The following is a 26,149-nucleotide window of genomic DNA, read 5'->3' as shown; positions in this document are numbered from 1 at the left end:
AGCTGGTTCACTTGGGTTTAGCTGAAGAAATTTTTCTTTTTTCTTTATTATTTTATTTTTCTTTCTTACAGACTGGCAGCTCTGCCACTGCCAGTCTGCACCGTGGGAGCTGCCGGCGGGGTCCCATCGCAGCTGCGTGCGGCTAGGGATGGGCCCCGGCTGAGGGAGACACTGAGCTCTCCTGAGTCGGCGGACACCGCTGCGTGCGGCGCGTGTCGCGGCCACTCCATCCAGCAGAAGATTCCGGCAGCATGGCAGCGGTGAGTATCAAAAATGGCCGGACACCGCTGCGTGCGGCTCGTGTCGGGGCCACTCCATCAGAAGATGAGTACAAAAGGGACCGGACACCGCTGCGTGCGGCGTGTGTCGGAGCCTCGGGGTCGAGTTGGAGTACGCCTAAAGTGTGGTGAGTACAAACATCCCCCCTTGTCACTGATGTATGTTTTATCATGTGTTTGAAGTGCTTGCTTCGGCAGCACTAAATTGGAACGATATAGAGAAGTTTAGCAAAGCCCCTGCGCAGCATGAGCCCTGTGCAAGGATGACATGCAAATTCTTGAAGCGTTCCATATAATCCTGACCAGAATTAAACAGTTTCAGTTTTCAACATAGGTATGGTCCCCTATACTCCAGTCATAGAAGGCTGGAGTGCATCAAAGGCGCTTAATAATTTGAACTTGGCGCCATTATATGGGGGGCGGAGCTTCAGCCCGCTCTGTAAGCGGGCTCAGCGCTCTTCACTACCCGGCTGCAGAAGGCAGCCGGGGGATACACAGTGAGAATAGAAGCTGTATGCCAGAGTCTAAGGAGCATACTTAGCACATTATTATTTGCAAAAGTGAGTCATTATTGCTCACACAGCTAGGCTCCAGACTCTGGCACACAAGGTCACATGGGACTCGGTGCATGAAACGCTCCCCGGCCACAGCTTACAAGCGGCCGGGGAGATACAGGGCGCTTCCCGCTTATGGTAGAGCAGGTTTAAATTTGGCGCCGAAGCGGAGGGGGCGGAGCTAACTCCCGCTCTGTTCGGCGGGCTAAGCGCACTCCGTCCCCCGGCCGCTACAGGACACGCCGCTGCACTGTCACACCGCTCCCCGGCCGCTGCAAGCTCCCTTCCCTCTCCGGGCTGTTCAGGGAGGATAAAGGTAGGATGTGGGGGTGAAGGCTATTCCCGCTTTGCTCAGCGGGCTCCCGGCGGCGGATCGCAGCGTTCACTGCCTCTAGACACAAATCCTGTCTCAGGGGGGGTTTTTAAATTTTCTGTGCAGGGAGTTGCTGACATTCCTCCCTGCAGGAGAGTCCTCTGACAGGCATTTCATACAGGAGCCTGCTCTATTACAGGAGCTGGGGCTCATCTCATAATGATTCAAAAATGTGCACAATTTATTTACCATACATATACTACAGTATTTATCTACCCTAATGGGTTCACATACAGGGTTGGATTCACTGTGGGTGTGTATATATATATATATATATAGATGTGTATGTATGAATATATATATATATATATAGATGTGTGGAGGTATGTATATAGATATATGCATACAATGCCGTATATAGGGCAGTGCGGATGGTGTGGTGGTTGGCGTTGCTGCCTTGCGGCATGGAGGGCGTGGGTCTGGTTCCTACCAGTGCCCTACTTTTGTGTAGTTTGTACAGAGGTGTCCACATACATCTTTAAGATAAAACAAACCACTTCCGCAATGTTTTCTAATAACAAAATACCTCCTTGCCACATAACAATTTCCCCCATCTTTTCTCACAGTCTGGTCACCATTTTGAAAAGCCAGCGGAACCTCCGAGAAACATCTGGTGCACCTAAATTTAGCGGTACACTACATACAGTGTGGTCTTCCCTTTATTATTCCTTGGCTAGTTACTAATGCTATTTGTAATTTGGGGAATGCGTGTAAGGCATCAGACAAATAGCGCTGCGGCTCAGTACGCTAGTAGCGGGTATCTGTACAGGGGGACCAGGGTTTGAAAATAAAGAAACTTTAAGGGGAGCCCCTATAGCCTAGGGCTAAGACTCCTGTCCCACAGCGCAGCGCTACTGGTTCAGGTCTCCGCTGCTCCAGAAAGTTTATTTGATGTCGGTCACTATATATTATAGTGCAGACTTTACATATGGCTGTGTTTCTTTAACCCACCTTTTCTCCTCTCACCTGGGATAGTTAAAGAATTCCCTCTTAGGTGTGAAGTATGCGGTGGAGCCATCTGCAGAGCCCTCCACGCGCCTGCAGGACACTCCTGTTGAACAGCTCAGATTATACAGGTAATGTCACTATTAACCAGAGATCTTGTACGTCATTTCACCTCTCCAGGTTTCTAAAGGAACCTTGCTAACCTTCCAGGTTACAATACTAATGATGTCTGTTTTCTGTGGAGTCTGAACCAGTGTCTCAGAATATCCAGGTGCATTATACAGCAGTTCGTCTGGTACTGCAGGTAAAGGAGGCGGACACGTCAAGTCCATCAGGGTTCGACGCCAATGACGAAATGACAGCGACTGGCCCAGTCTCGGATGAGCTGGGCAGGCTCCGGTAGGCGGCCGTCAGACACCCGAACACACAAAATCAGGTATCAAACAATGTTTGTTTTCCCTACCCTCTTCCCACAGTCGTCAGGAGATGGTATCAGAACCTTTCTAGGATATACCCCTCGATGTACCGCCGGTCCAACAAGCTGCCGTTTTCCTGAGCAACCTTGTTCAGGGACCCATCGAAGACATATACGGCAGCATGTTTCTACCTTGTCCGGAACAGGTAGGTTGTGGAACAATTGTCCTCTAGGTTACAGGATGTTTCACATCAGGATCAATTGATACTTTGGTACAGGTCCGAATCACGATTCTGCTCTATGATCTTTGAAGGTCACCACGTCTGCAGACTCGGACCCTGCATTTTCGCTTGGGCTGTCTTAAACCGTCGACCTCTGGGGCTGCGACTGTGACAGGTGAACATGTAATCCTACGGGGCAGATGGTTCAGGGGAAGGAACTTTCTGCAGGATTTCTTGAACCATTGGAGGTAAGTCCACTTTGCTTTCTCCTAATACTGCCCCAGCTCCAAGACAGACCGTTACCGGTCTTTCCTTTAGATTTTTCCGTGACCCTTCGGAAACTTTCGACTCCACACGGGCGATATTTCAGTCGCCAGGGGATCTCAAAAAAAAAAAAAAAAAAAAAAAAAAAAAAAAAAAGAGCTGAAGCAGAGGTTCAGCATCATCCTTATAAACCCACTACAGGTCAGACTTTCCTACCACCTGGAGGGTCCCAGGGTAGGCGCAGGTCGGTGGTCCTATGGGAAGAACTGAGAAGGCTGGGGCAAACTAGATTTCGGAACAACCATCTCAGGAGTCCCTCGGCAGGGGGCGGCCGATTTACGATGACAAGAGTCATACTGCAGGCGGCGCTCCATATGCTTCTAACCGCAAAGAGTGTTGATCCCTGTTTTTCACATATCATTTGAATCGGGACAGTTCTCAGGCCTTTGTTTTCTTCTCACGTTCCGAAGCCAGTTGGCTCGGCCAGACCTATTCTGGCCTTACAATCCTTTCAGTCTGTGATTGCTTTTTTTTTTTGAACAAGAAAGGGAGTTTTTACGTGTCCCTTGTCTTCAGAGATGCCTGTTTACTGATTTCAGTTGGACGGGCTTTTCTCAGATTCACATTACAGGATTCTCATTTTCACTGTCAGTCCTTTCCTCTCGGTATCTCTTCCGCTCCCACAGAGTTCAGGAAGATCACAGAATAACTCTTTCAAGGGCAGAAGGTGACGTTGGTTCCCTAAATGGACAATCTACTGCTGCTTTCCCACTCTGTACATTAGGTGGCTTCTGAATATCCGGAGGATCCAGGAGCTTATGGTTCAACACAGATCCAATTTATGCTCCTCATAGACGTTTCTCAACTTGGTCCGTCAGAGGATTTTTCCTTCCTCGGCACCAGGTACTCTATTCCTTCAGTCAAGTTGCGACGCAAGGAGTGGTCGCCTCCATTCCTCTCTGAGCGGGGGACAACATTCCTCTCTGAACGGGGGACAACATCCCTCTCTGAGCGGGGGACAACAATCTTCTTTCCGGGTCAAGCCACCAGGTCAGACTCCCGGGGGAGAAAACATTCCCCGGAGTTTTGTCAGCTGGTCCGCTGTGGGCGGAGATTTCGGATCGACCTCAGGGCGTTCTGACTGACTTTTTAACCCTTTACTACTCTCGGGCGTGAGCTCGGGCAGTAGCCGAGGAGGCCCTCAGGGCTCCGGGGAGTTTTCTGGTTATTCTATCCGGCCTCCCTTTTTAATTTCTACCTCCGGTTCGGTAACACAGGAGGGGATTATGCGTGCTAGTCCTCTCGGTGGCTCTGGTTGGGCCACAGATGTCTTGAAGATACAGATACACCTGTTGTCAGTAGAGGAGCCTATGCTACTACCTCGACTGGACTGTCCACTTCAACAACTTTTCCTTGTTCAATCTTACACTGGTTCCGTGTAACCGTGTGACTGTTCACGAGACCTCAGAAGGGAGTAGTTCCCTAGGTTGGTTAGGCCTACCGGGCCCCGATTTCAGAAGTCTGTTACCTCTTCTCGCTTTTGCCACTTTTGGAAAACTGTATCGGACATAATAAGCATAAAAGGGGTTTTCCCCTTCTTTCAGTTACCATTCAGCCGTCATCTTTGGTTTCTCTGGGAGGTTTTGCTCCGCTGCGCTTCATACCACACTGACCTGAATTTTAGGTCTCTGTTTTTTTCGGTTTTCTTCCAAAAGAGATTAGCCTAGCGGCCGTAGGTTCGGCCTCTTTTTCAGGGAGTGCTCTATGGCATCTCCCCCGGCTGAGTTTCGGTCTCAGCGGTCGTTTCTTCCTGAGGGGATGTCCATTTTTCCGACAAATCTGACACTAGTGTTTTTTGGTCCTCTTTGAATGTTGTCATGGCTCGCCGACTCTCCCTACAGAGGTCTTCGGCTATTCGACAAAGTGTTTTCTTCTTGGTGCTGTACAATGCTCCCGTGCTAAATAGCCGAGGTCCCAACATACGCTGGGCCGTTGGATACATCTAACCATCAGACAGTCTTCTTGGAGGTTGCTAGGGAGCCTCCGTATTCCATTTCAGCGCACTTAACGCGCGTGGTAAGACCTTTGTGGGCGGCTGCCCGTGGGGTCTCCATAAATAGTTTGTCGGGCGGCTACTTGGTCGGACTGACATTCCTATTGTCAAATTCTACAAGTTTGACACTTTTGCGGCCTCTGCATCACAATTTGGCCGAGCAGTTTTTACAGGACTCGCAGCGCTCTCCCGCCCGTTTTTGGGAGCTCTGGGACGTCCCCATTGTAACTACGCTCCAGTGGCCCCTAGTGGATGAAGGAGAAAACAGGATTTTGGTACTTACCGATAAATCCCTTTCTCCGATTCCACAGGGGCCACTGGACGCCCGCCCAGCGCTGTTCCTCCTTGTTTTTTGCTTAACGGTTTGCAGATCACCATATGACTGCTTGTTGAGTTCAGGCTAGCCTGGTTTTTTGTCAGGTTCTGTTCCAGGTTTAGTTTGGGTTATCCTGGTTTACAGGGCGTCATTAACCTCCTCTACCTTAAGGTTTGTTTATTCCATCTCTCATCGGGCACAGTTTTACGTAGACTGGCTTGGAGGGGAGATAGTAGGGGAGGAGCTAGCCACAGGTTGAGAATTTTAAAGTGCCAGCTCCCAATTACTGCCTACTATATCCCCATTGTAACTACGCTCCAGTGGCCCCTGTGGAATCGGAGAAAGGGATTTATCGGTAAGTACCAAAATCCTGTTTTTCCAGTAGGGCCACACGTTATATGATTTTGGCAATGAAGGAGGCGTTACATTTAGCTGATACTACTGGTACCACTAAACAGGGTATTATGTGGGGTGTGAAAAAACTACCTATAGTTTTTCCTGAATCAGAAGAACTAAATGATGTATGTGATGAAGCGTGGGTTGCCCCCGATAAAAAGATGCTAATTTCAAAGAAGTTATTAGCTTTATACCCTTTCCCGTCAGAGGTTAGGGCGCGCTGGGAAACACCTCCTAGGGTGGATAAGGCGCTCACACGCTTATCTAAACAAGTGGCGTTACCCTCTCCTGAGACGGCCGCACTTAAAGATCCAACAGATAGGAGGATGGAAAATTTCCAAAAAATTATATACACACATACAGGTGTTATACTACGACCAGCTATAGCGTCAGCCTGGATGTGCAGTGCTGGAGTAGCTTGGTCAGAGTCCCTGATTGAAAATATTGATACCCTGGATAGGGACAATGTTTTACTGTCTTTAGAGCAAATAAAGGATGCATTTCTTTATATGCGTGATGCACAGAGGGATATCTGCACACTGGCATCACGGGTAAGTGCTATGTCCATTTCGGCCAGAAGAAGTTTATGGACGCGACAGTGGTCAGGCGATGCGGACTCAAAACGGCATATGGAAGTTTTGCCGTATAAAGGGGAGGAGTTATTTGGAGTCGGTCTATCAGATTTGGTGGCCACGGCTACAGCCGGGAAATCCACCTTTTACCTCAAGCTACTCCCCAACAGAAAAAGACACCGACTTTTCAACCGCAGTCCTTTCGTTCCTTTAAAAACAAGAGAGCAAAGGGATATTCATATCTGCCACGAGGCAGAGGAAGGGGGAAGAGACACCAACAGGCAGCTCCTTCCCAGGAACAGAAGCCCTCCCCCGCTTCTACAAAAGCCTCAGCATGACGCTGGGGCTTCTCAAGCGGACTCGGGGGCGGTGGGCGGTCGTCTCAAGCATTTCAGCGCGCAGTGGGCTCACTCGCAGGTAGATCCCTGGATCCTGCAGATAATATCTCAGGGGTACAGGTTGGAACTAGAGACAGATCCGCCTCGCCGTTTCCTGAAGTCTGCTTTACCAACGTCCCCCTCCGAAAGGGAGACGGTTTTGGAAGCCATTCACAAGCTGTACTCTCAGCAGGTGATAGTCAAGGTACCTCTTCTACAACAGGGAAAGGGGTATTATTCCACTCTATTTGTGGTACCGAAGCCGGACGGCTCGGTAAGACCTATTCTAAATCTGAAGTCCTTGAACCTGTACATAAAGAAGTTCAAGTTCAAAATGGAGTCACTCAGAGCAGTGATAGCGAACCTGGAAGAAGGGGACTTTATGGTGTCCTTGGACATCAAGGATGCGTACCTCCACGTTCCAATTTACCCCTCACACCAGGGGTACCTCAGGTTCGTTGTACAAAACTATCAGTTTCAGACGCTGCCGTTCGGATTGTCCACGGCACCTCGGGTCTTTACAAAGGTAATGGCCGAGATGATGATTCTTCTTCGAAGAAAAGGCGTATTAATTATCCCATACTTGGACGATCTCCTAATAAGGGCAAGGTCCAGAGAACAGCTAGAGAGGGGATTAGCACTGTCTCAAGAAGTGCTAAAACAGCACGGCTGGATTCTGAATATTCCAAAATCCCAGTTAATGCCGACAACTCGTCTGCTGTTCCTAGGGATGATTCTGGACACGGTTCAGAAAAAGGTTTTTCTCCCGGAGGAAAAAGCCAAGGAGTTGTCCGAGCTTGTCAGGAACCTCCTAAAACCAGGAAAGGTGTCTGTACATCAATGCACAAGAGTCCTGGGAAAAATGGTGGCTTCTTACGAAGCAATTCCATTCGGCAGATTCCATGCACGAATTTTCCAGAGGGATCTGTTAGACAAATGGTCAGGGTCGCATCTTCAGATGCACCAGCGGATAACCCTGTCTCCAAGGACAAGGGTATCTCTTCTGTGGTGGTTGCAGAGTGCTCATCTATTGGAGGGCCGCAGATTCGGCATACAGGATTGGATCCTGGTGACCACGGACGCCAGCCTGAGAGGCTGGGGAGCAGTCACACAAGGAAGAAACTTCCAGGGAGTGTGGACGAGCCTGGAAACGTCTCTTCACATAAACATTCTGGAACTAAGAGCAATCTACAATGCTCTAAGCCAGGCAGAACCTCTGCTTCAAGGAAAACCGGTGTTGATCCAGTCGGACAACATCACGGCAGTCGCCCATGTGAACAGACAGGGCGGCACAAGAAGCAGGAGTGCAATGGCAGAAGCTGCAAGGATTCTTCGCTGGGCAGAGAATCATGTGATAGCACTGTCAGCAGTGTTCATCCCGGGAGTGGACAACTGGGAAGCAGACTTCCTCAGCAGACACGACCTTCACCCGGGAGAGTGGGGACTTCATCCGGAAGTCTTCCACATGCTGGTAACCCGTTGGGAAAGACCAATGGTGGACATGATGGCGTCTCGCCTCAACAAAAAACTGGACAGGTATTGCGCCAGGTCAAGAGATCCGCAGGCAATAGCTGTGGACGCGCTGGTAACGCCTTGGGTGTACCAGTCGGTGTATGTGTTTCCTCCTCTGCCTCTCATACCAAAAGTATTGAGAATTATACGGCAAAGAGGCGTAAGAACGATACTAGTGGTTCCGGATTGGCCAAGAAGGACTTGGTACCCGGAACTTCAAGAGATGATCACGGAAGATCCGTGGCCTCTACCTCTAAGGAGGGACTTGCTTCAGCAGGGTCCCTGTCTGTTTCAAGACTTACCGCGGCTGCGTTTGACGGCATGGCGGTTGAACGCCGGATCCTAAAGGAAAAAGGCATGCCGGAAGAAGTCATTCCTACTTTGATTAAAGCAAGGAAGGAAGTAACCGTGCAACACTATCACCGCATTTGGCGAAGATATGTTGCGTGGTGCGAGGATCGGAGTGCTCCGACGGAGGAATTTCAACTGGGTCGATTCCTACATTTCCTGCAATCAGGATTGTCTATGGGTCTCAAATTGGGATCTATTAAGGTTCAAATTTCGGCCCTGTCGATTTTCTTTCAAAAAGAATTGGCTTCAGTTCCTGAAGTCCAGACTTTTGTTAAGGGAGTGCTGCATATACAGCCTCCTGTGGTGCCTCCAGTGGCACCGTGGGATCTCAATGTGGTTTTGGAATTTCTAAAATCTCATTGGTTTGAACCACTAAAAAAGGTGGATTTAAAATATCTCACATGGAAAGTGACCATGTTACTAGCCCTGGCTTCGGCCAGGAGAGTGTCAGAACTGGCAGCTTTATCTTACAAAAGCCCATATCTGATTTTCCATTCGGACAGGGCAGAACTGCGGACTCGTCCGCATTTTCTCCCTAAGGTGGTGTCAGCATTTCATCTGAACCAGCCTATTGTAGTGCCTGCGGCTACAAGTGACTTGGAGGACTCCAAGTTACTGGACGTTGTCAGAGCATTAAAAATATATATTGCAAGGACAGCTGGAGTCAGAAAATCTGACTCGTTGTTTATATTGTATGCACCCAACAAGATGGGTGCTCCTGCGTCTAAGCAGACGATTGCTCGTTGGATCTGTAGCACAATCCAACTTGCACATTCTGTGGCAGGCCTGCCACAGCCTAAATCTGTAAAGGCCCACTCCACAAGGAAGGTGGGCTCATCTTGGGCGGCTGCCCGAGGGGTCTCGGCATTACAACTTTGCCGAGCAGCTACGTGGTCAGGGGAGAACACGTTTGTAAAATTTTACAAATTTGATACTCTGGCTAAGGAGGACCTGGAGTTCTCTCATTCGGTGCTGCAGAGTCATCCGCACTCTCCCGCCCGTTTGGGAGCTTTGGTATAATCCCCATGGTCCTTTCAGGAACCCCAGCATCCACTAGGACGATAGAGAAAATAAGAATTTACTTACCGATAATTCTATTTCTCGGAGTCCGTAGTGGATGCTGGGCGCCCATCCCAAGTGCGGATTATCTGCAATAATTGTACATAGTTATTGTTAACTAATTCGGGTTATTGTTAAGAAGCCATCTTTCAGAGGCTCCTCTGTTATCATACTGTTAACTGGTTTTGATCACAAGTTGTACGGTGTGATTGGTGTGGCTGGTATGAGTCTTGCCCGGGATTCAAAATTCCTCCCTTATTGTGTACGCTCGTCCGGGCACAGTACCTAACTGGCTTGGAGGAGGGTCATAGGGGGAGGAGCCAGTGCACACCACCTGATCGGAAAGCTTTACTTTTGTGCCCTGTCTCCTGCGGAGCCGCTATTCCCCATGGTCCTTTCAGGAACCCCAGCATCCACTACGGACTCCGAGAAATAGAATTATCGGTAAGTAAATTCTTATTATTTCTACTATCGGGCGTTAGTTCTGCTGCTAGTTTATAATACCTCAGGCCAGTATAATCCAGTAAAGTGCGGGAAGACGCATCATGTTTGGGGCGGAGCTTCTCAGAGCGGTCCAGAACCATTTTCTTCCTGCAGTTCATCACTGAGAGACGCTGCCAGGGAGCGCTACCCTCCACATAATTCCAGCTATCCTGTGCGGTACCAGGGGGTTGTAGAAGGTTAGGGAAGACTGTATTTCTCATACGTCCTAGCGGATGCTGGGGATGCTTCAAGAACCATGGGGTACAGACGGGATCCGCAGGAGACATGGGCACTTTAATACTTTAAAAGGGGTGTGAACTGGCTCCTCCCTCTATCCCCCTCCTCCAGACTACAGTTAGATTCTGTGCCCAGTGAGACTGGATGCACACTGAGGAACTCTCCAGAGTTTCTCAGAAAAAAGACTTTTGCTAGGTTTATTATTTTCAGGGAGACCTGCTGGCAACAGGCTCCCTGCATTGTGGGACTGAGGGGAGAGAAGCAGACCTACTCACTAGAAGATAGGTCCTGCTTCTTAGGCTACTGGACACCATTAGCTCCAGAGGGTCTGATCGCTAGGTACGCCTAGATGCTCGTTCCCGGAGCCGCGCCGTCAACCCCCTTGCAGAGCCAGAAGTCAGAAGCCGGGTGAGTAGAAGATGATCAGAAGACTTCAGTGACGGCAGAAGATGGCTTTCGAGGTACCGCGCAGCGCGCCATGCTCCCACATTCAATCGGCACTGCAGGGCGCAGGGGGGGCGCCCTGGGCAGCATAAGTCCTCAATAGCGACTGGCACAAGTGTATACAGTGCCTGGGCACTACATACAGACCCCCACCAGTATAAATATGTAAAATTAAGCGGGACTGAAGCGCGCCATTAAGGGTGCGTGGCTTATCCCTCACAGCTCTGACCAGCGCCATTTTCTCTTCACAGAAGCTGCAGAGACGCTGAGCCTGGCCTCCCACACTACTGTACAAGTAACAGGGTGCAAAATGGGGGAGGGGGGGGGGGGGCACAGGTGATGTGGTGCTAGTTTATTGAATATAAAGGCGCTAACAGGTCTGGGCAGTATATTACACGCTTCAGAACCGGGATAGGCGCTGGGTTGTGAGCTGGCAGAACTCCCTCTGTGTTTCTCGAACAGGCTTTCCTGTGGTTCGGTCTCCTGTAGCCCCAGTGTGGGTGTCGGTACGTGTGTGTCGACATGTCTGAGGCTGAGTGCTCTTCCCAGGAGGAGCCTGGAGTGGGGACAGAAAAGACTGTGGGGGTGACCGTGTCGGCACTGCCGACGGCTGATTGGGAAAATGTTTTGAGTGTTTTGAATGCAAATGTGGCTCGATTGACTAAAAGAGTAGATAAATCTGAGTCTAAGAACCAGACATGGAGGAAATCCATGGAGGATGCATTTTCACAAGCTCAGACCCCCTCGGGGTCACAGAAACGTGCATTTACCCAGATAGCAGATACAGATACCGACACGTACTTGATTCCAGTGTTGACTATAGTGATGCCAGATTGAATCCTAAACTGGCTAAGAGCATTCAGTACATGATTGTGGCGATAAAAGAAGTATTACATATCACTGAGGACCCTGCTGTTCCTGATACAAGGGTCTATGTTTAAAGGAAAGAAACCTGAGGTAACGTTTCCTCCCTCTCATGAACTGAACGCTCTTTTTGAAAAGGCTTGGGAAAATCGTGACAAGAAGGTACTGGTTCCCAAGAGAATTCCAGTGGCATATCCGTTCCCCTCTGGGGACAGGGAAAAGTGGGAGTCAACCACCACTGTGGACAAAGCTCTATCGCGTCGGTCCAAAAAGGTGGCGCTTCCGTCTCCTGTCACGGCAGCCCTTAAGGATCCTGTGGATCGTAAGTAGGAAAAAACACTAAAATCTATTTATATCACTACAGGTTCGCTACTCAGGCCTGCCGTTGCTTCGGCATGGGTGAGTAGCGCCATAGAAAAGTGGGCAGATAACTTGTCATCTGAGATAGATACCCTGGACAGGGATAGCGTGCTTTTGACTTTGGGTCATATCAGCGACGCTGCAGCATATTTAAAAGAAGCTGCAAGGGATATTGGCCTTTTGGGATCAAGGGCCAATGCCATGGCAGTCTCGGCTAGGAGGGCATTGTGGATTCATCAATGGAATGCTGATGCTGACTCTAAGAAGACTATGGAGTCTCTACCGTTTAACGGTAGTGTCTTATTTGGGGACGGCCTCACTGACCTGGTATCTACGGCTACCGCGGGTAAGTCATCATTTTTACGTTATGTTCCTGCACAACAAAAGATAACGCTCCACTATCAGATGCAGTCCTTTCGCCCCAATAAATACAAAAAAGGATGAGGGTCCTCCTTCCTTGCTGCGAGAGGAAGGTGAAAAAGGTCGCAGGCTGTGGCAAGTTCCCAAGAGCAGAAGTCCTCCCCGGCTTCTACCAAATCCACCGCATGACGCTGGGGCTCCTCTGCGGGAGTCCGCACCGGTGGGGGCTCGTCTCAAACTCTTCAGTCAGGTCTGGGTTCACTCTGATCTGGATCCTTGGATTTTAGAAATGGTAACCCAAGGCTGTGTCAAAATCAAGTCATTGTCACGGTACCCCCGTCACAACAAGGGGAGGGCTTTTATTCAAGTCTGTTCGTGGTCTCGAAGCCGGATGGCTCAGTCAGACCGATTCTGAACCTAAAATCCCTCAATTTCTTTCCAAAAAAATTCAAATTCAAGATGGAATCTCTCCGAGCAGTGATCCCCAGTCTGGAGGAGGGGGATTTTATGGTGTCGGTCGACATAAAGGATGCCTACTTACACGTCCCCATATATCCTCCACATCAGGCATACCTGAGGTTTGCTGTTCAGGATTGTCATTACCAATTTCAGACGTTGCCGTTTGGTCTGTCCCCGGCCCCGAGGATTTTCACCAAGGTTATGGCGGAAATGATGGTTCTCCTGCGCAAGCAGGGAATCACAATTATCCCGTACTTGGACGATCTCCTCATAAAGGCGAGATCCAAGGAGCAATTGCTGAAAAACGTTGCGCTCTCACTGACGATTCTGCAACAACATGGTTGGCTCCTAAACTTGCCAAAATCACAGTTGGTTCCGATGACACGGCTTTCGTTCCTGGGTATGATTCTGGATACAGAATTAGTTTTTCTTCCAGTGGAAAAGGCTCTGGAAATACAGAACATGGTAAAACAGATTCTGAAACCGGCAAGAGTATCGATTCTTCAATGCACTCATTTGCTGGGGAAGATGGTGGCGGCCTACGTGGCCATTCAGTATGGCAGGTTCCATGCCAGGGTGTTTCAGTGGGACCTGTTGGACAAGTGGTCCGGGTCTCACCTGGACATGCACCGGAAAATAATCCTATCTTCCAGGATCTCCCTCCTGTGGTGGCTGCACAGTTCACAGGTTCGGGATTCAGGATTGGATCCTGGTGACCACAGATGCAAGTCTCCGAGGCTGGGGAGTAGTCACACAGGGGAGAAACTTTCAGGGAAAATGGTCAAGCCAGGAAGCTTGTCTGCACATAAACATTCTGGAATTAAGGGCTATTTACAACGGCATTCTGCAAGCGGAACATCTTCTTCGCGGTCTGCCCGTCTTGATTCAGTCAGACAAAATAACAGCAGTGGCGTACATAAACCGCCAGGGCAGAACAAAGATCAGAGCGGCGATGGCAGAGGCCACAGAAGTTCTTCGCTGGGCGGAGAGACATGCAAGCGCTCTGTCAGCAGTCTTCATTCCAGGAGTGGACAACTGGGAAGCAGACTTCCTCAGCAGACACGATCTCCATCCAGGAGAGTGGGGTCTTCATCAAGAGGTCTTTGCAGAAATGACAAGTCGTTGGGGAATTCCTCAAATAGATATGATGTCGTCCCGCCTCAACAAGAAGCTTCAGAGATATTGTTCCAGGTCGAGGGACCCTCAAGCAATAGCGGTGGACGCCCTAGTGACACCGTGGGTGTTTCCGTCGGTCAATGTGTTCCCTCCACTTCCACTCATTCCAAAGGTGATAAAGATTATAAGAAGAACAAGGGTTCAGGCGATACTCATTGTTCCAGACTGGCCAAAGAGGGCCTGGAATCCAGATCTTCAGGAGTTGCTCATAGAAGATCCCTGGCCTCTTCCTCTACGGGAGGACCTGTTACAACAAGGACCGTGCGTGTATCAAGACTTACGGCTACGTTTGACGGCATGGCGGTTGAACGCCAAATCCTAACCCGAAAGGGTATTCCCAGTGAAGTCATTCCCACACTTCTTCAGGCTAGGAAAGAAGTAACTGCAAAGCATTACCACCGTATTTGGAGGAAATATGTGTCTTGGTGTGAATCCAAGAAAGCTCCTACGGAAGAATTTCAGCTGGGGCGTTTACTCCATTTTTCTCTAACGTCCTAGTGGATGCTGGGGACTCCGTCAGGACCATGGGGATTAGCGGCTCCGCAGGAGACAGGGCACAAAAATAAAGCTTTAGGATCAGGTGGTGTGCACTGGCTCCTCCCCCTATGACCCTCCTCCAAGCCTCAGTTAGGTTTTTGTGCCCGTCCGAGCAGGGTGCAATCTAGGTGGCTCTCCTAAAGAGCTGCTTAGAAAAAGTTTTTTAGGTTTCTTATTTTCAGTGAGTCCTGCTGGCAACAGGCTCACTGCATCGAGGGACTTAGGGGAGAGAAGTGAACTCACCTGCGTGCAGGATGGATTGGCTTCTTAGGCTACTGGACACCATTAGCTCCAGAGGGAGTCGGAACACAGGTCTCACCCTGGGGTTCGTCCCGGAGCCGTGCCGCCGCCCCCCCTTGCAGATGCCGAAGATTGAAAAGGTCCAGAAACAGGCGGCAGAAGACTTTTCAGTCTTCATAAGGTAGCGCACAGCACTGCAGCTGTGCGCCATTGTTGTCAGCACACTACACACAGCGGTCACTGAGGGTGCAGGGCGCTGAAGGGGGCGCCCTGGGCAGCAAATGTATAATACCTTTTATTATGGCTAAAAATACATCACATATAGCCCTTGAGGCTATATGGATGTATTTAACCCCTGCCAGATCTCACAATCTCCGGGAGGAAAGCCCGCCGAAATAAGGGGCGGGGCTTATTCTCCTCAGCACACAGCGCCATTTTCCTGCTCCGCTCCGCTGTGAGGAAGGCTCCCAGGACTCTCCCCTGCACTACACTACAGAAACAGGGTAAAACAGAGAGGGGGGGCACTTTTTTTGGCGATATTATTATATTTAAGCTGCTATAAGGATACAACACTTATATAGGGTTGTTCCCATATATATTATAGCGCTTGGGTGTGTGCTGGCAAACTCTCCCTCTGTCTCCCCAAAGGGCTAGTGGGGTCCTGTCTTCAATAGAGCATTCCCTGTGTGTCTGCTGTGTGTCGGTACGTGTGTGTCGACATGTATGAGGACGATATTGGTGTGGAGGCAGAGCAATTGCCGGTAATGGTGATGTCACCCCCCAGGGAGTCGACACCGGAATGGATGGCTTTGTTTATGGAATTACGTGATAATGTCAGCACATTACAAAAATCAGTTGACGACATGAGACGGCCGGCAAACCAGTTAGTACCTGCCCAGGCGTCTCAGACACCGTCAAGGGCTGTAAAACGCCCTTTACCTCAGTCGGTCGACACAGACCCAGACACGGACACTGAATCTAGTGTCGACGGTGAAGAAACAAACGTATTTTCCAGTAGGGCCACACGTTATATGATCACGGCAATGAAGGAGACTTTACATATCTCTGATACTGCAAGTACCACAAAAAGGGGTATTATGTGGGGTGTAAAAAAACTACCTGTAGTTTTTCCTGAATCAGAGGAATTAAATGATGTATGTGATGAAGCGTGGTTTAACCCAGATAGAAAAGTGCTAATTTCAAAAAAGTTATTGGCATTATACCCTTTCCCGCCAGAGGTTAGGGCGCGCTGGGAAACACCCCCTAGGGTGGATAAGGCGCTCACACGCTTATCAAAACAAGTGGCGTTACCGTCTCCTGATACGGCCGCCCTCAAGGATCCAGCTGATAGAAGGCTGGAAACTACCCTAAAAAGTATATACACTCATACTGGTGTTATACTGCGATCAGCCATCGCCTCTGCATGGATGTGCAGTGCTGGGGTGGTCTGGTCGGATTCCCTGACTGAAAATATTGATACCCTGGATAGGGACAGTATTTTATTGACTTTAGAGCAATTCAAGGATGCTTTTCTTTATATGCGAGATGCTCAGAGGGATATTTGCACTCTGGCATCGAGAGTAAGTGCGATGTCCATATCTGCCAGAAGAAGTTTATGGACGCGACAGTCGTCAGGTGATGCGGATTCCAAACGGCATATGGAAGTATTGCCGTATAAAGGGGAGGAATTATTTGGCGTCGGTCTATCGGATCTGGTGGCCACGGCAACTGCCGGAAAATCCACCTTTTTACCTCAGACCCCCTCCCAACAGAAAAAGACACCGTCTTTTCAGCCGCAGTCCTTTCGGTCCTATAAGAACAAGCGGGCAAAAGGACAGTCATATCTGCCCCGAGGCAGAGGAAAGGGTAAGAGAGGCCAGCAAGCAGCTCCTTCCCAGGAACAGAAGCCCGCCCCGGGTTCTGCAAAGCCGTCAGCATGACGCTGGGGCTTTACAAGCGGACTCAGGAGCGGTGGGAGGTCGACTCAAGAATTTCAGCGCGCAGTGGGCTTGCTCACAGGTGGACCCCTGGATCCTGCAGGTAGTATCTCAGGGTTACAGGTTGGAATTCGAGAAGTCTCCCCCTCGCCGGTTCCTAAAGTCTGCTTTGCCAACGTCTCCCTCAGACAGGGTGACGGTATTGGAAGCCATTCACAAGCTGTTTTCTCAGCAGGTGATAGTAAAGGTACCCCTCCTACAACAGGGAAAGGGGTATTACTCCACACTATTTGTGGTACCGAAGCCGGACGGTTCGGTAAGACCTATTCTAAATCTAAAATCTTTGAACCTGTACATACAAAAATTCAAGTTCAAGATGGAGTCACTCAGAGCAGTGATAGCGAATCTGGAAGAAGGGGACTTTATGGTGTCCTTGGACATAAAAGATGCTTACCTGCATGTCCCAATTTGCCCTTCACATCAAGGGTACCTCAGGTTCGTGGTGCAAAACTGTCATTATCAGTTTCAGACGCTGCCGTTTGGGTTGTCCACGGCACCTCGGGTCTTTACCAAGGTAATGGCCGAAATGATGATTCTTCTGCGAAGAAGAGGCGTATTAATTATCCCTTACTTGGACGATCTCCTGATAAGGGCAAGGTCCAGAGAACAGCTGGAGGACGGACTAGCACTAACCCAAGTAGTGCTGCAACAACACGGGTGGATTCTGAATTTTCCAAAATCTCAGTTGACCCCGACAACACGTCTGCTGTTCCTGGGAATGATTCTGGACACAGTTCAGAAAAAGGTGTTTCTTCCGGAGGAGAAAGCCAAGGAGTTATCCGAACTTGTCAGGAACCTCCTAAAACCAGGAAAAGTGTCTGTGCATCACTGCACAAGAGTCCTGGGAAAGATGGTGGCTTCTTACGAAGCGATTCCATTCGGCAGATTCCACGCACGAACTTTTCAGTGGGATCTGCTGGACAAATGGTCCGGATCGCATCTGCAGATGCATCAGCGGATAACCTTATCGCCACGGACAAGGGTGTCTCTTCTGTGGTGGTTGCAGAGTGCTCATCTGTTAGAGGGCCGCAGATTCGGCATACAGGACTGGGTCCTGGTGACCACGGATGCCAGTCTGAGAGGCTGGGGAGCGGTCACACAGGGAAGAAACTTCCAGGGAGTATGGTCAAGCCTGGAGATGTCTCTTCACATAAATATACTGGAGCTAAGAGCGATTTACAATGCTCTAAGCCTGGCAAAACCCCTGCTTCAGGGTCAGCCGGTGTTGATCCAGTCGGACAACATCACGGCAGTCGCCCACGTAAACAGACAGGGCGGCACAAGAAGCAGGAGAGCAATGGCAGAAGCTGCAAGGATTCTTCGCTGGGCGGAAGATAATGTGATAGCACTGTCAGCAGTGTTCATTCCGGGAGTGGACAACTGGGAAGCAGACTTCCTCAGCAGACACGATCTACACCCGGGAGAGTGGGGACTTCATCCAGAAGTCTTCCACATGATTGTGAACCGTTGGGAAAAACCAAAGGTCGACATGATGGCGTCTCGCCTCAACAAAAAACTGGACAGGTATTGCGCCAGGTCAAGAGACCCTCAGGCAATAGCTGTGGACGCTCTGGTAACACCGTGGGTGTTCCAGTCAGTGTATGTGTTTCCTCCTCTGCCTCTCATACCAAAAGTACTGAGAATTATACGGCAAAGGGGAGTAAGAACAATACTCGTGGCTCCGGATTGGCCAAGAAGAACTTGGTACCCGGAACTTCAGGAGATGCTCACGGAAGATCCGTGGCCTCTACCTCTAAGACGGGACCTGCTTCAGCAGGGACCGTGTCTATTCCAAGACTTACCGCGGCTGCGTTTGACGGCATGGCGGTTGAACGCCGAATTCTAAGGGAAAAAGGCATTCCGGAAGAGGTCATTCCTACACTGGTAAAAGCCAGGAAGGAGGTGACTGCACAACATTATCACCGCATTTGGAGAAAATATGTTGCGTGGTGTGAGGCCAGGAAGGCCCCCACGGAGGAATTTCAACTGGGTCGATTCCTACATTTCCTGCAAACAGGATTGTCTATGGGCCTAAAATTGGGGTCCATTAAGGTTCAAATTTCGGCCCTGTCGATTTTCTTCCAGAAAGAATTGGCTTCAGTTCCTGAAGTCCAGACTTTTGTAAAAGGAGTACTACATATACAGCCCCCGGTTGTGCCCCCAGTGGCTCCGTGGGACCTTAATGTAGTTTTGGATTTTCTAAAATCCCATTGGTTTGAGCCACTCAAATCGGCGGATTTGAAATATCTTACATGGAAAGTAACCATGCTACTGGCCCTGGCTTCAGCCAGGAGAGTGTCAGAATTGGCGGCTTTATCCTATAAAAGCCCATATCTGATTTTCCATTCGGACAGGGCAGAACTGCGGACGCGTCCTCCTTTTCTGCCTAAGGTGGTGTCAGCGTTTCACCTGAACCAGCCTATTGTGGTGCCTGCGGCTAATAGCGAATTGGAGGATTCCAAGTTGCTGGACGTTGTCCGGGCATTGAAAATATATATTTCAAGGACGGCTGGAGTCAGAAAATCTGACTCGCTGTTTATACTGTATGCACCCAACAAGCTGGGTGCTCCTGCTTCTAAGCAGACGATTGCTCGTTGGATTTGTAGCACAATTCAACTTGCACATTCTGTGGCAGGCCTGCCACAGCCTAAATCTGTCAAGGCCCATTCCACAAGGAAGGTGGGCTCATCCTGGGCGGCTGCCCGAGGGGTCTCGGCATTACAACTCTGCCGAGCAGCTACGTGGTCGGGGGAGAACACGTTTGTAAAATTCTACAAATTTGATACCCTGGCTAAAGAGGACCTGGAGTTCTCTCATTCGGTGCTGCAGAGTCATCCGCACTCTCCCGCCCGTTTGGGAGCTTTGGTATAATCCCCATGGTCCTGACGGAATCCCCAGCATCCACTAGGACGTTAGAGAAAATAGGATTTTACTTACCGATAAATCTATTTCTCGTAGTCCGTAGTGGATGCTGGGCGCCCATCCCAAGTGCGGATTGTCTGCAATACTTGTACATAGTTATTGTTACAAAAAAATCGGGTTGTTTATTGTTGTGAGCCGTCTGTTCAGAGGCTTCTACGTTTATCATACTGTTAACTGGGTTCCGATCACAGGTTGTACGGTGTGATTGGTGTGGCTGGTAATGAGTCTTACCCGGGATTCAAGATCCTTCCTTATTGTGTACGCTCGTCCGGGCACAGTATCCTAACTGAGGCTTGGAGGAGGGTCATAGGGGGAGGAGCCAGTGCACACCACCTGATCCTAAAGCTTTATTTTTGTGCCCTGTCTCCTGCGGAGCCGCTAATCCCCATGGTCCTGACGGAGTCCCCAGCATCCACTACGGACTACGAGAAATTGATTTATCGGTAAGTAAAATCTTATTTTTTGCAAGCAGGCGTGGATGCGGGCCTAAAGTTAGGCTCTATTAAAGTACAAATTTCGGCCTTCTCAAGTTTCTTTCAGAAAAAATTGGCCTCCCTTCCAGAAGTTCAGACCTTCGTGAAAGGCGTACTACACCTCCAACCTCCCTTTGTGCCCCCAGTGGCACCATGGGATCTTAATGTGGTATTGCAATTCCTGCAATCTCATTGGTTTGAACCTTTGCGTAAGGTTGAGTTAAAATTCCTTACTTGGAAAGTAGTCATGTTGTTGGCCTTGGCATCCGCAAGGCGGGTATCTGAATTGGCGGCTTTGTCTCACAAAAGCCCCTATTTAATCTTCCATGCTGATAGAGCGGAGTTGAGAACTCGTCAGCAATTTCTGCCAAAAGTGGTTTCATCGTTTCACGTAAACCAGCCTATTGTGGTGCCAGTGGCTACTGACGCCTTGGCGGAATCGAAGTCTCTCGATGTGGTCAGAGCTTTGAAAATCTATGTCGCCAGAATAGCTCAAATTAGGAAAACGGAGGCTCTGTTTGTCCTGTGGGCTCCCAACAAGATTGGGGTTCCTGCTTCTAAGCAGACTATTGCACGCTGGATCTGTAATACGATTCAGCAGGCTCATTCTACGGCTGGATTGCCGTTACCGAAATCGGTGAAAGCCCATTCTACCAGAAAGGTGGGCTCATGCTGGGCAGCTGCCCGAGGGGTCTCGGCATTACAGCTTTGCCGAGCTGCTACTTGGTCAGGATCAAACACTTTTGCAAAGTTTTACAAGTTTGATACCCTGGCTGAGGAGGACCTCTTGTTTGGTCAGTCGGTGCTGCAGAGTCATCCGCACTCTCCCGCCCGTTCTAGAGCTTTGGTATAAACCCCATGGTTCTTGAAGCATCCTCTAGGACGTATGAGAAAATAGGATTTTAATACCTACCGGTAAATCCTTTTCTCTTAGTTCGTAGAGGATGCTGGGCGCCCGTCCCAGTGCGGGCTGTATCTGCAGTTTTGGTTATGGTTACACTCAGGTTGAGTTCAGTCAGTCTGTGGCTGATGTTAGTCATGCCGTTGCATGCGTTGTTGTTGAATGCCATGTTGTACAGCGTGTTTGAGGTGTGAGCTGGTATGTATCTCACCTTAGTTTAAAAATTAAATAATCCTTTTCCTTGAAATGTCAGTCTCCCTGGGCACAGTTCCTATAACTGGAGTCTGGAGGAGGGGCCAGTTCACACCCATTTAAAGTCTTAAAGTGCCCATGTCTCCTGCGGATCCCGTCTATACCCCATGGTTCTTGAAGCATTCACTACGGACTACGAGAAATAGATTTACCGGTGAGTAAAATCTTATTTTTACTGTTTAACCTATTAAGGGGACACAGCGCCGGGCAGTTACTCTGTCACTGCATACTGGGGCACTGTGTGTGCTGGCTCCAGTCTCTGTGTTTCTCTGAAGGTACTTGGGGGGGAAACTGTGTCTGACATTTTCCTGTGTGTGTGTGTGTGTGTGTGTGCGCATTTCTCTAACGTCCTAGTGGATGCTGGGGACTCCGAAAGGACCATGGGGAATAGCGGCTCCGCAGGAGACTGGGCACAAAGTAAAAGCTTTAGGACTAGCTGGTGTGCACTGGCTCCTCCCCCTATGACCCTCCTCCAAGCCTCAGTTAGATTTTGTGCCCGAACGAGAAGGGTGCAATCTAGGTGGCTCTCCTGAGCTGCTTAGAGTAAAAGTTTAAATAGGTTTTTTATTTTCAGTGAGACCTGCTGGCAACAGGCTCACTGCATCGAGGGACTTAGGGGAGAAGAAACGAACTCACCTGCGTGCAGAGTGGATTGGGTTTCTTAGGCTACTGGACATTAGCTCCAGAGGGACGATCACAGGCCCAGCCATGGATGGGTCCCGGAGCCGCGCCGCCGGCCCCCTTACAGATGCTGAAGCAAGAAGAGGTCCAAAATCGGCGGCAGAAGACTTTCCTGTCTTCATAAGGTAGCGCACAGCACTGCAGCTGTGCGCCATTGCTCTCAGCACACTTCACACTCCGGTCACTGAGGGTGCAGGGCGCTGGGGGGGGGGCGTCCTGGGAAGCAATGAATTTACCTTAGTTGGCAAAAAATACATCACATATAGCTCCTGGGCTATATGGATGTATTTAACCCCTGCCAGTTTTCCAGAAAAAAGCGGGAGAAGAGCCCGCCGTGAAGGGGGCGGGGCCTATCTCCTCAGCACACAGCGCCATTTTTCCCACACAGCTCCGCTGGTAGGAAGGCTCCCAGAATCTCCCCTGCATCCTGCAACTACAGAAACAGGGTAAAAAAGAGAGGGGGGCACTTATTTGGCAAAATAACAGATATAAGCAGCTATAAGGGATAGACACTTATTGTAAGGTTGTCCCTATACATATATAGCGCTCTGGTGTGTGCTGGCAAACTCTCCCTCTGTCTCCCCAAGGGGCTAAGTGGGTCCTGTCCTCTATCAGAGCATTCCCTGTGTGTGTGCTGGGTGTCGGTACGTGTGTGTCGACATGTATGAGGAGGAAAATGATGTGGAGGCGGAGCAATTGCCTATAATGGTGATGTCACCCCCTAGGGAGTCGACACCTGAATGGATGGCCGTAATTAAGGAATTACGTGACAGTGTCGGCACGTTACAGAAAACTGTTGACGACATGAGACAGCCGGCAGCTCAGTTAGTGCCTGTCCAGGCGTCTCAAACACCGTCAGGGGCTATTAAACGCCCGTTACCTCAGTGGGTCGACACGGACCCAGACACAGACACTGACTCCAGTGTCGACGGTGAAGAAACAAACGTATTTTCCAGTAGGGCCACACGTTACATGATCACGGCAATGGAGGAGGTTTTGCACATCTCTGATACTGCAAGTACCACAAAAAGGGGTATTATGTGGGGTGTGAAAAAACTACCCGTAGTTTTTCCTGAATCAGATGAATTGAATGAAGTGTGTGATGAAGCGTGGGTTACCCCCGACAGAAAACTGCTAATTTCTAAAAAATTATTGGCACTATATCCCTTCCCACCAGAGGTTAGGGCTCGTTGGGAAACACCCCCTAGGGTGGATAAGGCGCTCACACGCTTATCAAAACAAGTGGCGTTACCGTCTCCAGAAACGGCCGCCCTTAAGGAGCCAGCAGATAGGAGGCTGGAAAATATCCTTAAAAGTATATACACACATACTGGTGTTATACTGCGACCAGCAATCGCCTCAGCCTGGATGTGCAGTGCTGGGGTGGCTTGGTCGGATTCCCTGACTGAAAATATTGATACCCTGGATAGGGACAATATATTATTGACTATAGAGCATTTAAAGGATGCATTCCTATATATGCGAGATGCACAGAGAGACATTTGCACTCTGGCATCAAGAGTAAGTGCGATGTCCATTTCTGCCCAGAAGAGGATTATGGACGCGACAGTGGTCAGGGGATGCGGATTCCAAACGGCATATGGAAGTATTGCCGTATAAAGGGGAGGAGTTATTTGGGGGCGGTCTATCGGACCTGGTGGCCACGGCAACGGCTGGGAAATCCACCTTTTTACCCCAAGTCACCTCGCAGCAGAAAAAGATACCGCCTTTTCAGGCTCAGCCCTTTCGTCCCCATAAGGGCAAGCGGGCAAAAGGCCACTCATATCTGCCCCGGGGCAGAGGAAGGGGAAAAAGACTGCAACAGACAGCTTCTTCCCACGACCAGAAGCCCTCCCCCGCTTCTGCCAAGTCCTCAGCATGACGCTGGGGCCTTACAAGCGGACTCAGGCACGGTGGGGGCCCGTCTCAAGAATTTCAGCGCGCAGTGGGCTCACTCGCAAGTGGACCCCTGGATCCTGCAGGTAGTATCTCAGGGGTACAAATTGGAATTTGAGACGTCTCCCCCTCGCCGGTTCTTGAAGTCTGCTTTACCAACGTCTACCCCCGACAGGGAGGCGGTATTGGAAGCCATTCACAAGCTGTATTCCCAGCAAGTGATAATCAAGGTACCCCTCCTACAACAGGGAAAGGGGTATTACTCCACGCTGTTTGTGGTACCGAAGCCGGACGGCTCGGTGAGACCCATTTTAAATCTGAAAGCCTTGAACACTTGCATAAAAAGGTTCAAGTTCAAGATGGAGTCACTCAGAGCAGTGATAGCGAACCTGGAAGAAGGGGACTACATGGTGTCTCTGGACATCAAGGATGCTTACCTCCATGTCCCAATTTGCCCTTCTCACCAAGGGTACCTCAGGTTTGTGGTACAGAACTGTCACTATCCGTTTCAGACGCTGCCGTTTGGATTGTCCACGGCACCCCGGGTCTTTACCAAGGTAATGGCCGAAATGATGATTATTCTTCGAAGAAAAGGCGTCTTAATTATCCCTTACTTGGACGATCTCCTGATAAGGGCACGGTCCAGAGAACAGTTAGAGGTCGGAGTAGCACTATCGCAAATAGTACTACGACAGCACGGATGGATTCTAAATATTCCAAAATCGCAGCTGATTCCGACGACACGTCTGCTGTTCCTAGGGATGATTCTGGACACAGTACAGAAAAAGGTGTTTCTCCCGGAAGAGAAAGCCAGGGAGTTATCCGACCTAGTCAGGAAACTCCTAAGACCAGGCCAGGTGTCAGTGCATCAGTGCACAAGGGTCCTGGGAAAGATGGTGGCTTCTTACGAAGCGATTCCATTCGGCAGATTCCACGCAAGAACTTTTCAGTTGGATCTGCTAGACAAATGGTCCGGATCGCATCTTCAAATGCATCAGCGGATAACCCTGTCTCCAAGGACAAGGGTGTCTCTCCTGTGGTGGTTACAGAGTGCTCATCTCCTAGAGGGCCGCAGATTTGGCATTCAGGATTGGGTCCTGGTGACCACGGATGCCAGCCTGAGAGGCTGGGGAGCAGTCACACAGGGAAAAAATTTCCAGGGCTTGTGGTCAAGCATGGAAACGTCACTTCACATAAATATCCTGGAACTAAGGGCCATTTACAATGCCCTAAGTCAGGCAAGGCCTCTGCTTCAGGGTCAGCCAGTATTGATCCAGTCGGACAACTTCACGGCAGTCGCCCACGTAAACAGACAGGGCGGCACAAGAAGCAGGAGGGCAATGACGGAAGTGGCAAGGATTCTTCGCTGGGCGGAAAATCATGTGATAGCACTGTCAGCAGTGTTCATTCCGGGAGTGGACAACTGGGAAGCAGACTTCCTCAGCAGACACTATCTTCACCCGGGGGAGTGGGGACTTCACCCAGAAGTCTTCCACATGATTGTAAACCATTGGGAAAAACCAAAGGTGGACATGATGGCGTCTCGCCTCAACAAAAAACTGGACAGATATTGCTCCAGGTCAAGGGACCCTCAGGCAATAGCTGTGGACGCTCTGGTAACACCGTGGGTGTACCGGTCAGTGGATGTGTTCCCTCCTCTTCCTCTCATACCAAAAGTACTGAGAATCATAAGAAGGAGAGGAGTAAAGACTATACTCGTGGCTCCGGATTGGCCAAGAAGGACTTGGTACCCGGAAATTCAAGAGATGCTCACGGAAGACCCGTGGCCTCTACCTCTAAGACAGGACCTGCTCCAGCAGGGACCATGTCTGTTCCAAGACTTACCGCGGCTGCGTTTGACGGCATGGCGGTTGAACGCCGGATCCTGAAGGAAAAAGGCATTCCGGATGAAGTCATCCCTACCCTGATCAAAGCCAGGAAGGATGTAACCGTACAACATTATCACCGTATTTGGCGTAAATATGTTGCGTGGTGCGAGGCCAGGAAGGCCCCTACGGAGGAATTTCAACTGGGTTGATTCCTGCATTTCCTGCAAACAGGACTGTCTATGGGCCTCAAATTAGGGTCCATTAAGGTTCAAATTTCGGCCCTGTCGATATTCTTCCAAAAAGAACTGGCTTCAGTTCCTGAAGTTCAGACGTTTGTCAAGGGAGTACTGCA

At 49.8% G+C, this 26,149-nt stretch overlaps 1 protein-coding gene and 1 pseudogene across 1 annotated transcript in view; both read left to right on the top strand.

The window, feature by feature from the left end:
• LOC134934743 (E3 ubiquitin/ISG15 ligase TRIM25-like) overlaps nucleotides 1-26,149 on the top strand; it is a 91,508-nt gene that overhangs the window by 5,751 nt on the left and 59,608 nt on the right. The gene's annotated exons all lie outside the window — the stretch shown is intronic.
• Nucleotides 461-576, top strand: LOC134938817 (U6 spliceosomal RNA; annotated as a pseudogene).

The sequence above is a fragment of the Pseudophryne corroboree genome, chromosome 6 (assembly GCF_028390025.1).
Source record: "Pseudophryne corroboree isolate aPseCor3 chromosome 6, aPseCor3.hap2, whole genome shotgun sequence".
NCBI lineage: Eukaryota > Metazoa > Chordata > Amphibia > Anura > Myobatrachidae > Pseudophryne > Pseudophryne corroboree.
Note: the sequence above shows the minus strand (reverse complement) of the source record. Positions and strands in the feature narration are given on the sequence as shown.